The sequence below is a fragment of the Protopterus annectens genome, chromosome 11.part0 (assembly GCF_019279795.1).
Source record: "Protopterus annectens isolate FY-2018-M chromosome 11.part0, PAN1.0, whole genome shotgun sequence".
NCBI lineage: Eukaryota > Metazoa > Chordata > Ceratodontiformes > Protopteridae > Protopterus > Protopterus annectens.
In genome coordinates, this window is record NC_056745.1 from 1,418,676,531 (window position 1) to 1,418,690,616 (window position 14,086).

General features: G+C 32.6%; 1 protein-coding gene across 2 annotated transcripts in view; it reads left to right on the forward strand.

Annotated features, from left to right (window-relative positions):
• MET (MET proto-oncogene, receptor tyrosine kinase) overlaps positions 1-14,086 on the forward strand; it is a 1,562,736-nt gene that overhangs the window by 881,381 nt on the left and 667,269 nt on the right. The window lies entirely within an intron of this gene.

Consider the following 14,086-nt stretch of genomic DNA (forward strand, 5'->3'; position numbering starts at 1 on the left):
ATGTGGATGTTATGCATCAGTGATTATGCAGATGTGGATGTCATGCATCAGAGGTTGTGCAGATGTGGATGCCATGCATCAGTGGTTGTGCAGATGTGGATGCCGTGTGTCAGTGGTTGTGCAGATATGGATGCCATGCATCATTGGTTCTGCAGATGTGGATGTCATGCATCAGTGGTTCTGCAGATGTGGATGTTATGCATCAGTGGTTGTGCAGATGTGGATGCCATGCATCAGTGGTTGTGCAGATGTGGATGCCATGCATCAGTGGTTCTGACGATGTGGATGTCATGCATCAGTGGTTGTGCAGATGTGGATGTCATGCATCAGTGGTTCTGCAGGTGTGGATGCCATGTGTAAGTCATGCAGATATGGATGCCATGCATCAGTGGTTCTGCAGATGTGGATGTCATGCATCAGTGGTTGTGCAGATATGGATGCCATCCATCAGTGATTCTGCAGATGTGGATGTGGTTGTGTATCTCTGTGTGCTATAGTGGAATAGGATTTTTTTCAGAATTAGTTTCTTTCACTTGTGCCAGTGGGTGTTGACAAAGGATTTGTATCAGAATTAGGGATGAATGGATTAATTTCATGTAAATAATTAATTTGCTGTTTCATGGTTTATTAATACATTCTTAAATTACTCATATTAGGATTATGAATTATCAAAACATGCAAGGAAATGTCTACTACAGCACATATTTTAGTTATGAAAAAAGGTTCTACTTTCATAAGGTTGCCACTCACAGTTGATTCCCTTATATTTGGAAGACCATACATAGTGTATTTAAATGCAAGGGTAATTGCTTGCTTGCAGTATGGGTTAATAATATAATTTGATTCAGTTGTATTCCTTTTCAAGTGCAGCTCTAGTCTAAGCTAATATTACATATTTTGCAAACATGTTTAGATGTCTACCAATGTTGTCTCTTGACAGGTACTCCATTAGATCTTGCTCTGAATCTTGATGCATAGCATGTCCCTTTATGGATTAATGTCTTGTTTTTTTGTTTTTTTTCAAACAAAGCTTGTCTTTCAAAATTGATTTGCCTCATTTGGAGCATTGAAGCATCTCAGCTATATCCCTGATTCACTTATCACTGAGGTGTTACATTATCCCCAGAAACACATGTTGAGTGCTGTTGTTTTTGTCCAGTATTACTACATTGCAAAATTACTATATTGCCTGGGCAAGTCAAGTGAGCCTTTTCTGTGACTAAATCAAACTTTCTTTTGCAGCTCTAATGGGAGAATTTAGAGTTCCCAATTCATGTTAAATGCCAGTACTCTACTGTAGCTAATTAACAGGCTGACGTTAGCTTATTTATTTAAAACAAGCTGAGAAACAATGTATCCAATTAACAGGCTGAAGTTAGTTTATTTATTTAAAACAAGCTGAGAAACAATGTAGCCAAGTAACAGGCTGAAGTTTGTTTAGTTAGAACAAGCTGAGAAACAATGTAGCCAATTAACAAGCTGAAGTTAGTTTATTTAGAACAAGCAGAGAAGCAATGCCATTTGTTTCTTGAATACATGTAGAAGGATATCAGAGAACACATGGATCTAAATGAGAAAAAAGTATTCTCGGAAGAAGTGAGCACAGTCATACCTCTCAACCTCTGAGAATTAGAAATTATAGCACATGCCTTTAAAAACTCATAGCAAAGAGTCAGAAAGAGGGGCACTTTCTTTTCTCAGTAGAAGGTCTTTGCATCATATCTGCCATGGTTTAGTGGTAAATCACTTTGTGTATGGAGTGCAGGGTCCTGGGTTCCAGCCTTGGACAGGCAGCTTATATCTATTTCTATGTTGGCTTAGTGATTAACTACTGTGACTATAGTGTACAGGGTCCTGGGTTTGAGCCTTGCTGAGGCAGTTTATTTGGTTGGGAGGGTGGCCTGGTTGGGAGGGTGGCCTAATAGTTAAGGTGGTTGCCTTACAAACACAAGGTGCAGGGTTTGAGTCTCACAAGGGATAACTGGCTAGGCTTAAAATGGCTCGCAAGGGCAGTTAGCTTAGCAGTAACCTATACTATCTACTTGTATTTATCCTTTGTTGACTGGGTTAGGCCTACTAGACTAGTGGACTTTCTTCAGAGGATACCTGAAGTGATGTTTATACTGCTAGGACAAATTTGGCCAGGGCATTTGGGAACTACCTTTAATCTTTTACTTTGGCAGCAGGACATAGGGTAGCTGCAGGTGTTATCGAAAGAGAATGATGATGGAGGAACTGTTTGCAAGTACCACTCAATGGAGCTGAAGTGATGTCCAGTCTGTGAGAAGGGAGAGGAAGCACTGGAGAAGGAATATGTGTTGGATGATGCTGAGGCATCTGCAGAACAGAATAATAGGGTTGCATATATTGTGACAATGGAAGCACCACACTTGAAAAATAACGTAAATTAACAAAGGAGATTTGCAACACAATTTCTTTGTAACATGTTAAATAAGAAAGATACAACTGATGAGATCAAGGTTTTGTGGTCACTATTAGTACAAATATGTCTTCCTGATGATCAGGAAATCAAAGAAGAGGGAGAGATGGTTTGGGATGTTTACTAAAATGATGGACAAGCTGGAATGTTTGTGAAAGAACTGCAACAGGTAACAAAAATAGGTCATATGCTTTGGTTGCTGCTGGATAAAAGATAAAGGGAATAAAGAGAAAAAGGTATGACATTTATTGACAAGTATGTAATTGTGTGAACTGAAAGTAAAAAAGACAGATATCATGTGTGAAATATTGTTGTTCTATTAAGGGCAAAGCTTGAGGATGTGAGTGCTTTTATACATATTGGACAAGAAATGTTTTGTGAAATTACATTTGAGATGTATTAGAAGGCTGAGAATTTTGTTACTTTTTTAATGAGAAGAGATACTATGAACCATGAAACAGTAATTAAATGAATAAAATCATTATTAAGAATCATTAGAATTCAATTTAGGACTTCTAAAGTGACTGATGAAGAACTGAAATATTTTTTTTGGATGACTGTAAAAATATTTTTGATATTAAAAAACTTTTCATAACAGAAATCTCTGGAATGTGGGGTGGAAATTGTACATTTGTATAGATACAAAAATGATGAGAGTGTGCATTTACCTTCTGTAATTAATCTAAATGGAAAAAAAAAGATATGTTAAAATATTGGGTTCAATATAAAATGTGTTTTCATTGTGGGGCAGGAGATCATGTAAAAAGGTGGATCTAACAAAATAAAATATTATCAATATGAGGAAGTGGAAAATGCAGCAAATAATTATAAGAAAGTTTGTAGGAGATGTGGAAGTAATAATCATTATTACTGTGACTGTCAACAAGTAATTGAAAAAAATGAGAATTTAAATAATGGCAATGACAGAGTGAAATGAATTTGGGTAATAAAGATGGCAGTAACATTGGTGAAGTGGAGGAAGAATGTTATAGGGTAGAAGTGCAAAACCAGTTTGGAGTTTTAGGTCAGGAAGAAGGTGGTGAAAATTTTATCTATTTATTTATTTATTTTGTTTGTTTGTTTGTTTATTTACCGGGTAATGCCCAACTGGGTATGAGGCCCATTTTCAGCGGAGGCCCAGGGAAAAAAACTCTATACATACAAACAGTATTAAACAATCAAACTGAACACGTATTAATCAACTATGTACAAAGTAAGGCAGTAAAGAAATCCATTATATAACAATAATTAGCAAATAATTAACAAATAAATTAACAAATTTAATAAAAAATGGCATAGTTAATGATGAAGACTGGCCACATGAGTTAATAGTGAGAACAGTGTGATACAGTAATTGCAAGATAGAGAAATGCAGTCTACATAACAGTTGAAGACAAAGCAGTATATGTGTATACATTGCTAACTGAAACTGAGTGTAGAATCAAGATAAGGGATGATTGAGAATTGAGTAAAAAGAGAAAACAGAAACTTAACCAAAACTGCAAGAAAAGGACAGGGCTAGTATAAATATTAATACTCTGACAGATGATAAGAGAAGAATATCTATTATAAAATGGTCTCAGAAACAGATATGTGATGTACTATACTTATAGGCTGTACGATTTTTAAATTAAATAATAAGAAAACAAACAACGGATATGGGGTGGAGAGGTAAGATGGAGCTATGTAGAAGATATGCTTTTGGGGATGCTATTTAAAAAGAAAATATTTAAGATTTTAGATGCCATAGTGCTTAGTCCAAGGAGGATAATGATATGTGATGTTAGAGATAGGAATAAAGTTTGGAGTTTGATTGGGGTATAAAATAAAAGAGAAGAATTATTTCAAGAGCTTAAAAAGTTTATTTTAATTAAGATGAATATTATTATTATTGTTATGGGGGATTTAAATTGTAATTTAAGGAAATAAAGTGGTAATATTGGTAAAGATCCAAAATCAAACAGGAATGATAACTATGCAGGACAGAAAAGAACCTACAACCAAAAAGGCCTGCCCATTTGGAACTTGCTGTGGAGAAAAGAGAACCAATAAAATAATGTTTAAGCTTCCTTGTTATAGAAAAACTATAGAGTAATATATAAAGAAGTTTTAATACTTTAAGTATTAATAATACACCAGAAAATATTGAATGTTATGGTGTATTGTCTTATACCAGAATAAAATACTTTATCAGAACAATCTATGTTACCCAATTTCCCTTTATATACTCAGTATTAATTGCCACTTAGTAAGCAATAAATAACTTAAAGAAATAGGATCCTATTCTAAGAAAAGTGAGTAATGGCACACTAAAATGCCACCATCTATGTTATACTTATTGAGGCAGCTATGGGTTAATATAAACTTTTAAGGATATTTAAAATTGATTAATTGTTACCAAGATGTATGAATACCAAAAATGTAAAAATATAAGTATAAAACTAATGATAGGAATGCACTGTGGATTCCAAAAGAAGAATCAATAAACTAGGTTATTAAAGCTTACTTGTTTTTACAGATTAGCCACCCTAAATCTGTTCATTTAATCCAAGAGCTTGGCATTCACTAATTTCCATCTACTGCAGTACTTCTTTGTACTCAATCCTGTTTTCACAATCCCAACCCCTGAGTTTCACGGTAACAATTTCAAGCATACAAAATGGAAACTTAACAAACCCAACCATGTAATTGAATGCTTGTTCAATGCATTACTGATCTTCTGCTTCTAGATATCATAACAATGTTTATATACCTTTTCAGTTTTCCCAACATACAACTCCCACAAATGGAGCATAATGCTAAATAGATCACTCCTTTACTATTACTATTACCATATTCTAGTGTAATGGAATAAACTCCTTGTTTATTAACAAACGTTGATCCTACAATATCCATATTTTGCATCCCTTCTTTGTTCCTACTTTCACAATCTTTATTAACAGGCTTCTTTTCTAAAATATTTGTCATATTATCAGCTATTTTATATACAAAATTAGGTTTCTCCCCCACTAAAGTTAAAATAAACAGGTTAACATTAAAAATGTTCCAATTTTTTAACAAGAATGTCCTCTACTGTATTAGTGCCTACATTGTACTGCAAGATTAACATTCTATTAAAATCTGTTTCCTTTTTTGGTAAAGGTTGATGTATTGATATCATGCACCCTAAGTTACAAACCCACACCTAATAAGTGGTGGAAAACAAGAAGTTCTTCTTTCATATACCTCACTATGAGTTTCTAATAATAATTTCTTAGAGTACTCTCTATCCAAAAACATCTTAATTAATTTTGTACTCTCTTGCATTATTTCTCGGTCATCTGAAATCATTCCAGATAACCAGACAAGTTGTCCTTTTACCAAGTCTTTTCCAATTTATAGGGATGAAAGCTACTAAAATAAAGATAGTTAGCATTGAAAGTTTCTTTTCTATAAATAGCAGACAAAATTGTCCATCAGTCTTATTCATTTTAGCACTCTAATAATTAATACTGTCCAAACTGAATTGGACTTCAGAAACTCCATGGAGTGATTTATATAACAAATACATTTCCAGAGTTTCTGTAGGGCCATTCCACAATAAAATTATTATCCAGATATCTATCATCAAGGGTACAGTGCTTATAAAATAAAAAAAAAAGAATTAAACACTTAATATTTCTCTGATGAATATATAACTAAATTTGCATATTGGTGCACAAACAGCACCCACAGCAACTCCTTTAATCTGCTTGTATATTTAACCCTCAAAATAAATGAAATTGTTATTCAATATTATATCCATGCAGCTTTTTTTTCTTCTAAGATTGATAAAAATTTTAAAATAGGGAAGCAGTTATTAAAATGGTCAGTTAAGTTTTGGGGAAAAATAAAATTTACATACAGGAGAGGAAATTTGAAGACAAAAAGTAATTATTGTGTTTATATAGTTTGAAGGAAAGAAATGTTAGGACAACTGAAGTTTATTTTTCAGATCATTTATGTATAGAAACAGAAATGTTGAATAATGGAAATATATAGAAAAGGGGAAGGGAATTTCATTTTAGAAGGAGGAGTTCAAGAAACAGATTTTTAGGGAATATATAGAAAGGTTATGGGGCGATCACTATACTGTGATTTATTTTTATGTGAACATAGAGCAATGGTGGTTACAGTATAAATAGAAATCTAGGAAGACCTTTCTTCAGTTGGAAAGATTGCATCAGAAAGAAAAAGAGATATGAATTAATTATAAAAGATTATTCAAAAAAATTGGATGGAGATGGAAAGGAAGTTAAAAGAGAATAAAATATATAAAGAGCATTTGTTAAAAGTACAAAGATTAAGTGACCAAACACAATGTGGAAAAAGGTAATGTTGATGGAGTTTCCCACTTTTTAGGAAAGAAGCTAAAAAGGGATAATGGAAAAATGAAGGGTTAATAGGACAGAATGGAAAGCTATAGTATGGATGAGATTATGCGAGAAGTATAGGATTGTTTTAGAAAGATGTACAGTATCATAGAATTCAATCAGATTAATATATATTATATTAATCAATTAAAGAATTGTGATGGAAATGAAATAGTTAAATCAGTAAAAATAGAATTGATAAATGATGTTTTGAAAGAGATTTAAAAATGATATTCGTCTGGAGCATTTCTCCCCGGGCCTCCGCTGAAAAAAGGCTTCGTTCCAAGTCGGACTTTCCCTGTAAACAAATGCTAAATAAATAAATAAATAAATGGTATGCCAGGTCCAGATTCTATAATGATTTTGCAAGTATTAAATTATTAATTAGAAAATAGTGCAACAGATAAAACTATGAACCTGTAAATCTATCTATGAACCTATGTGAAGCTAATTTATAAAAAAAAAGATGATAGGAAATCATTTAAAAAATTGGACCTGTAACTCAACAACATTGATTAAAATTAGAGGTAGTTTAATGGAAGATGATGTATATGGTATTGCAGGAAGAAATTGTAGAGATTTATTGACTATAGTTAAGTAGGTTGTGAGAAGCATTTTAATGAGAACATTAATGTTAATATTGTTGTATGTGATATTGAAAGGGCTTATAATATGATTTGTCATTAAAAGTTTGACATTTTAGAAAATATTGGTTTTGATAAGTTTTTAAATCTAATTAGGTCAGTATATAGAATATAATATTAGTTAATGGATGGTTTAACCAAGAAAAGCAAGTTAAAAGAGTAGTGAAGCAGAGTTGTCCATTAAGTAGTCTGTTATTTTATTTAGTAATGAATGCAGTGGTGAGTAAGACAACAAAAATCAATCAAGGAGGTGGATGTTTATTTTGGTCAAAATATAAAAAAATCCCTATATACTTAACTTACAAAGATAACTTGGCAATAATTACAAATGGAAAAGGATGGGTAAAGGAAGCTATGTGGAATATTAACATGAGTACTAGGAAAAGTAGGACTGAATTTAAATGAAAATGTAAGGGTTTTGGTGATATAATTAAAATGCTGACATATATTTATATATATTACAGATTTAGAGTTTAATGTTTTGGGAATTAGATTTGATAGGGAAATGGTAAGAAATGTGGATTTCTATTTTGAATGAGATTGGGAATCTGATTAATATGCAGAGAGTTGTTCGTTTATCTGTTAGAAAAAAGTTTATCTAGTACACTTTTTTATTTAGGGGAAATACAGGTATGTAGAGGAAGTATATGTTTTCTATTAGGTTTAGAAAAAGTTTTGCTTGAGTTGATTTTTTTTTCTTTTACATAAAGCTCTGATTTGAATCCTGTTAAATAGAGAGTTTTGTATTTTAAAGTGTATGAGGGAGGACTTGGTTTTAAAAATCCTATTGTATTTTTAGATACTTTAAATTGTTTGGGATTTTTTGAAATCTCAAGAAAATAAGATTGCGTTGCTAAAATTATGTGGGAAAATGTAAATATATTTAAAAAACAAAAAAGAACTAGATGAGGAAGAAAATGGTATTATGATTTATTAAAAAGGACAGATTTTAATTGGAATATAATTAAAAAAAACATTAAATAATGATATGAGCAATTAATGGAAGTATGCTTATATGAATGTATAGAAAAGTAAAGAGGAAAGAGTTAAGAAAGCCATTTTGAAAGAAGGGAAATATTTAAAGAGGTGTTGGAAATTCAGAATTTTTTATGGAGACTTTTGATTCAAAATGCATTTTAAAACAAATATGATATATAACAAAAATGTAGTGTATCGTATTTCTGTAAAGTAAAGTAAACTATGGAATATTTCTTCTGAATTGTAAAAATAATGAACTTCAGGTTTGTTTTGCTAAATTTTGTTTAAAAGTACTTAAAAAAATGGAAGTGAACATAATTACGTATTGATTATATTTTTGAAAAGGCACTTAAAACAAACTAGAAACAAAAAACCACAGTGGAAGTCGTAGTAACTGTAAATCAGGCATTTATTTGATAAAAGTTAAGTTTTCCCCACCTTCCTCAGACTAAGACATTGTACAAACACTTCTCCAACATTTAAATAGTGAAAATTAAAAAATTAATTAAGCAATTAATATACAAACATCAATTATCCAGTTAGGCCAATGTTACCAGATTTTTCTTGTAATATATGACATACTAAAAGGCTTGAAAACATTTTAAATAACATTTTAAATGCACTTAAAAACCTTTTCCTGTACTTTACATAAATGAATCAAATATATTTCAAATCTGTAAATAAATGTTCTATTTTAATGCAAGATATTATGTATTAATATATTTATATTTATATTATATATTATGTATTATATATTATGCACTTTGATTTCATTAGACAGCAGCAGCTAGTTGAAATAAAACTTAGTTTGATTCTTAGAGCAAACAATGGACTAATATTTAAAGTTTAAAATTTAAATTGGGGTTTAATAAAATATTAAAATATTACAATATTAAAATATTAGACTGTTGAAATTGTTAAAATTATTAAATTATTAGGTTCTACCTCTTCAAGGCTTTAAGTTTTAATATGCATTTGATTGATACTACTTCATTTAATCCTGGTGGTGTATAGGATGATGTACGAATCTGCCAAGCCACCTCTTGTTCTTCTAGTTGTAATTGCCATGGACCCCCTCTGATCTGTGGTTGTACCTGATATAATATTGTAAACTCAAAGGTATGGGTAGGGTTTTGGCAAACATGTTTTGCTAATGCATTATTTGTGTCCCCATTATTCACAGCATATACATGTTCATATACCCTTTTCTTGAATGGTCTATCGGTCTTGCCGATGTAAAATGTAGGACAATGCCTGCATAGAGCCACATAGACCACCCCTTTAGAGTTGCAATTGAATTTCCCTTTGATTAAATAATCATTGCCCATTATTTTAATGGATTTTCCCACCACCATATGTCTGCAAAGAGAACACATCCCACATTTAGACATCCCTAGTTGTCTCTCCTGTGTTTTCTCTTTAGTACTTTCCAAGAGTTCTTTTAAGTTATTCCCTCGTTTATAAATAAAATTTGGCTTCTCCCCAAATATTTTTATAAGTTGTTGGTCATCAGCAAATAATTTCCAATTCTTGGAAATAATATTCCTGATAGACTTGAAGTCAACACAATATGTAAATAAGAAAGAAATGTTAAAATGTTCTTTCCTATTATTAGAAATAGCTTGCATTTTACCTCCCTTAATAAAGGTTGGAAATGCCCTGTTTCTCTCTTGTATAAAACTTCTTGTTTAATTTGATCTACAAGCACATGGGGATACCCTTTCATGAGAAACATAGATTGAATTTTGTCACATTCACCCACAAAATCACATTGTTCGGACACCATTCTGGGGTGCAGGGGATGCGAGCTGGTGAAATGCAAATAAGTGTTCGAAAACGTTGGCTTCCTAAAAATGGTTGACTTAAACTTATTAGCTTCATTGTCCTTGCTAATTTTAACATCCAGGAAAGTGATCTCTTCAGTTCAGAGTATGTAAACTCAAGAAATTGGGTCATTTTGATATGCTCTCGATGAAGTTTGGTATGACATCAAATGGCCCTCCATAAAGAACATGTCATCCTGGTATCTAGTATACCAGGTGACATGTTCCTGATACAGGGCATTTTTGAAAAGCAACTCTGATTCCCAATAGGCCAATACACTATTGGCAAAAGTGCAGCCACACGGTGACCCCATGGCAATACCAGTGGTTTGTAGGAAGAATCTATTCTTAAACACCAGAAAATTATTTTTTAAAATGACATCCAATAAAGTTTCAACCAACCGCATTTGATCATTTGGTGCCCCCTTACTGAGCATAAAGTCAACTGTCCCTAACTCATGTGGGATAACTGTATATAAGTCCTTAATATCAACTACCAAAAAGATCAAAGTTGGTTCATATGGAATTTTGCTGATGTTTGAGAGGAAACTCCATGAATCCCTGCAGATGTGGCTTTCTCGTTCTAATAATGGCTTTAATAGACTATCCACCACCTTAGCACATGCATACGTTATAGACCCCCTTCCATCCACTATTGGTCTGAAAGGGGGATTCACCAGATCTTTATGTATTTTGGGTGTGCCAAATAAGGTGGGGATTTTAGGTGCTGGCATGGATAAATAAAGATATAAGTCATAGTCAGTGCTTCCTTCCACCAGCAAATCTTCCAAAATGTTCTTAATTCCATTATAGGCTACGTTTATCTCGTTGATGCTGGAGGGTATATAAATTTCTGACTCCAAATAATCCAACATTTTGTTTTCATACAAATATTCATCCATAAATATCAGTCCCCTATCACCCTCACTTTACAATCATTTAATAGTTTGATGAAAGCCAACTCCTCATTACTTACATTTCGAGATATATGATTTGGCCCCCTGATGGATTGTTGATTACTAGAAACCATTGCCCTCAAGTCCAATTCACATAGTTTTTCAAAAATGTGTAGAGTTAGATTTAGAGGGGGATTAAACACACTAGAAATGAATTAACCAGAGAAGGCATATTGCCCAATGTACATGCTAAATTTAGCTTTCGGACAAATAATTTAAGATCAATCACCGTTTTCACTAAGTTGCATCTTCTGTCTGGAATAAATGACAAGCCTTTAGCAAAGAAGTCCACTAAATCAGGCTCAACAGTCAATATTGTGTAATTATAAATTTTAAAATCTCCTTTTTCATTATATAAAATGCTAGGCCCATTTTCAGAAGGTAGAGCTTCAGCACTAACATTATTTAACTGATACTCTAAACGCCTCCATTGGTTGCCTCTCCTCCTCCTCTGATTGCCCCTCCGATTGTTCTGCCCATTGTTTGACGTGGTGTTCCTCACTGTCGAGGGCCTGTGAAAATCCTGCGAGTTTTCCCTTCCCCATTATTTTCATTGAAGACCTGCTCATCAGATGGGGAAAAGTCTTCATTTACATTATTGTTGTTTCTACGATTAAGATTATTATTATTGTTATTAGTATAATTTCGAATAGCTGTACCATCATTCTGATTCACATTTTCATAAGATTCATCCTCATGAACAGCCCCATGATTTTCATTCATTTGGGGAACCAACCTGTCCAGGAGGGCTTTAAAATTTTTGTAGTCTAAAACGTCTCGTTCTATTTTACGTTTCTTATTTGATAGCATTTTAGTAATGGGGGCTTCAATACTGGATAAAATTCTAAGATAGTCATAACAATATCTTAGGAAATCTATATGTTGTTGTAACGAAGTTTCCAATTTGATTAAATCTTCTTGCAACATATTAATTTCAATATTATAAAAGTTAATTAGAGCCTCCATAAATTTAATTCTCTGCCTATCAAATAGGCTTAGCAATTCCTTATGAAACACAGAGTTATTAATTACCCCTGCAGGGTAACGCCATTGTCGTAACCCCTTGGGTACTAGCCTCTTTGTGATGCATTAATTGTAGTTTCCTGCATCGGAACAGTTTGGTGTCAAACACATTCAAATTATCCGAAAAGGTACTCACCCTTTCTTGTTGTGTATTCATAGTTGCCACGCCATTAGTAGCAAAAAAGTCCCTGTTTGCAAGCACTGCTGATAAAGTAGGTATAGCTGCAGAATCCCCGTTTGTATTGTCAGGTGCAGGTACATCCGAATTCAGAATGCCGTTGCTGGTTTGTTGCTGTATTAGAAAGTACAGGCGCAATATTCCTTCCTGTAATGATGTTGGCGGTATTAACAGTTCCTGCATTAATTCCTGGTGCATTAGGGTCCGAGCGAGTTTCGTTTGGTGTAAGCTCCTGGACCCTCTGCGATAAATTATCTATTTTGACCATAAGTAGGTTCACCAGAACCGTTAGGTCCCCCGGTGAACTTGAAACTGGTGGTGCTGTTTGCAACTGATTCCCTTCCGGTCTTTCCTGGGTTTCAGTTTGCGAATCGATGATGCTCGCTGCCTAGATCATTGTCACTGCTTCCACTCGACATGAATAACTTTCGAAAAGGCACTTAAAACAAACTAGAAACAAAAAACCACAGTGGAAGTCGTAGTAACTGTAAATCAGTTTATTTGATAAAAGTTAGGGAAGTTTTCCCCACCTTCCTCAGACTAAGACATTGTACAAACACTTCTCCAACATTTAAATAGTGAAAATTAAAAAATTAATTAAGCAATTAGTATACAAACATCAATTATCCAGTTAGGCCAATGTTACCAGATTTTTCTTGTAATATATGACATACTAAAAGGCTTGAAAACATTTTAAATAACATTTTAAATGCACTTAAAAACCTTTTCCTGTACTTTACATAAATGACTCAAATATATTTCAAATCTGTAAATAAATATTCTATTTTAATGCAAGATATTATGTATTAATATATTTATATTTATATTATATATTATGTATTATATATTATGCACTTTGATTTCATTAGACAGCAGCAGCTAGTTGAACTATAACTTAGTTTGATTCTTAGAGCAAACAATGGACTAATATTTAAAGTTTAAAATTTAAATTGGGGTTTAATAAAATATTAAAATATTACAATATTAAAACATTAGACTGTTGAAATTGTTAAAATTATTAAATTATTAGGTTCTACCTCTTCAAGGCTTTAAGTTTTAATATGCATTTGATTGATACTACTTCATTTAATCCTGGTGGTGTATAGGATGATGTACGAATCTGCCAAGCCACCTCTTGTTCTTCTAGTTGTAATTGCCATGGACCCCCTCTGATCTGTGGTTGTACCTGATATAATATTGTAAACTCAAAGGTATGGGTAGGGTTTTGGCAAACATGTTTTGCTAATGTATTATTTGTGTCCCCATTATTCACAGCATATACATGTTCATATACCCTTTTCTTGAATGGTCTATCGGTCTTGCCGATGTAAAATGCAGGACAATGCCTGCATAGAGCCACATAGACCACCCCTTTAGAGTTGCAATTGAATTTCCCTTTGATTTAAATATTAATCCATTGTTTGCTCTAAGAATCAAACTAAGTTTTAGTTCAACTAGCTGCTGCTGTCTAATGAAATCAAAGTGCATAATATATAATACATAATATATAATATAAATATAAATATATTAATACATAATATCTTGCATTAAAATAGAATATTTATTTACAGATTTGAAATATATTTGAGTCATTTATGTAAAGTACAGGAAAAGGTTTTTAAGTGCATTTAAAATGTTATTTAAAATGTTTTC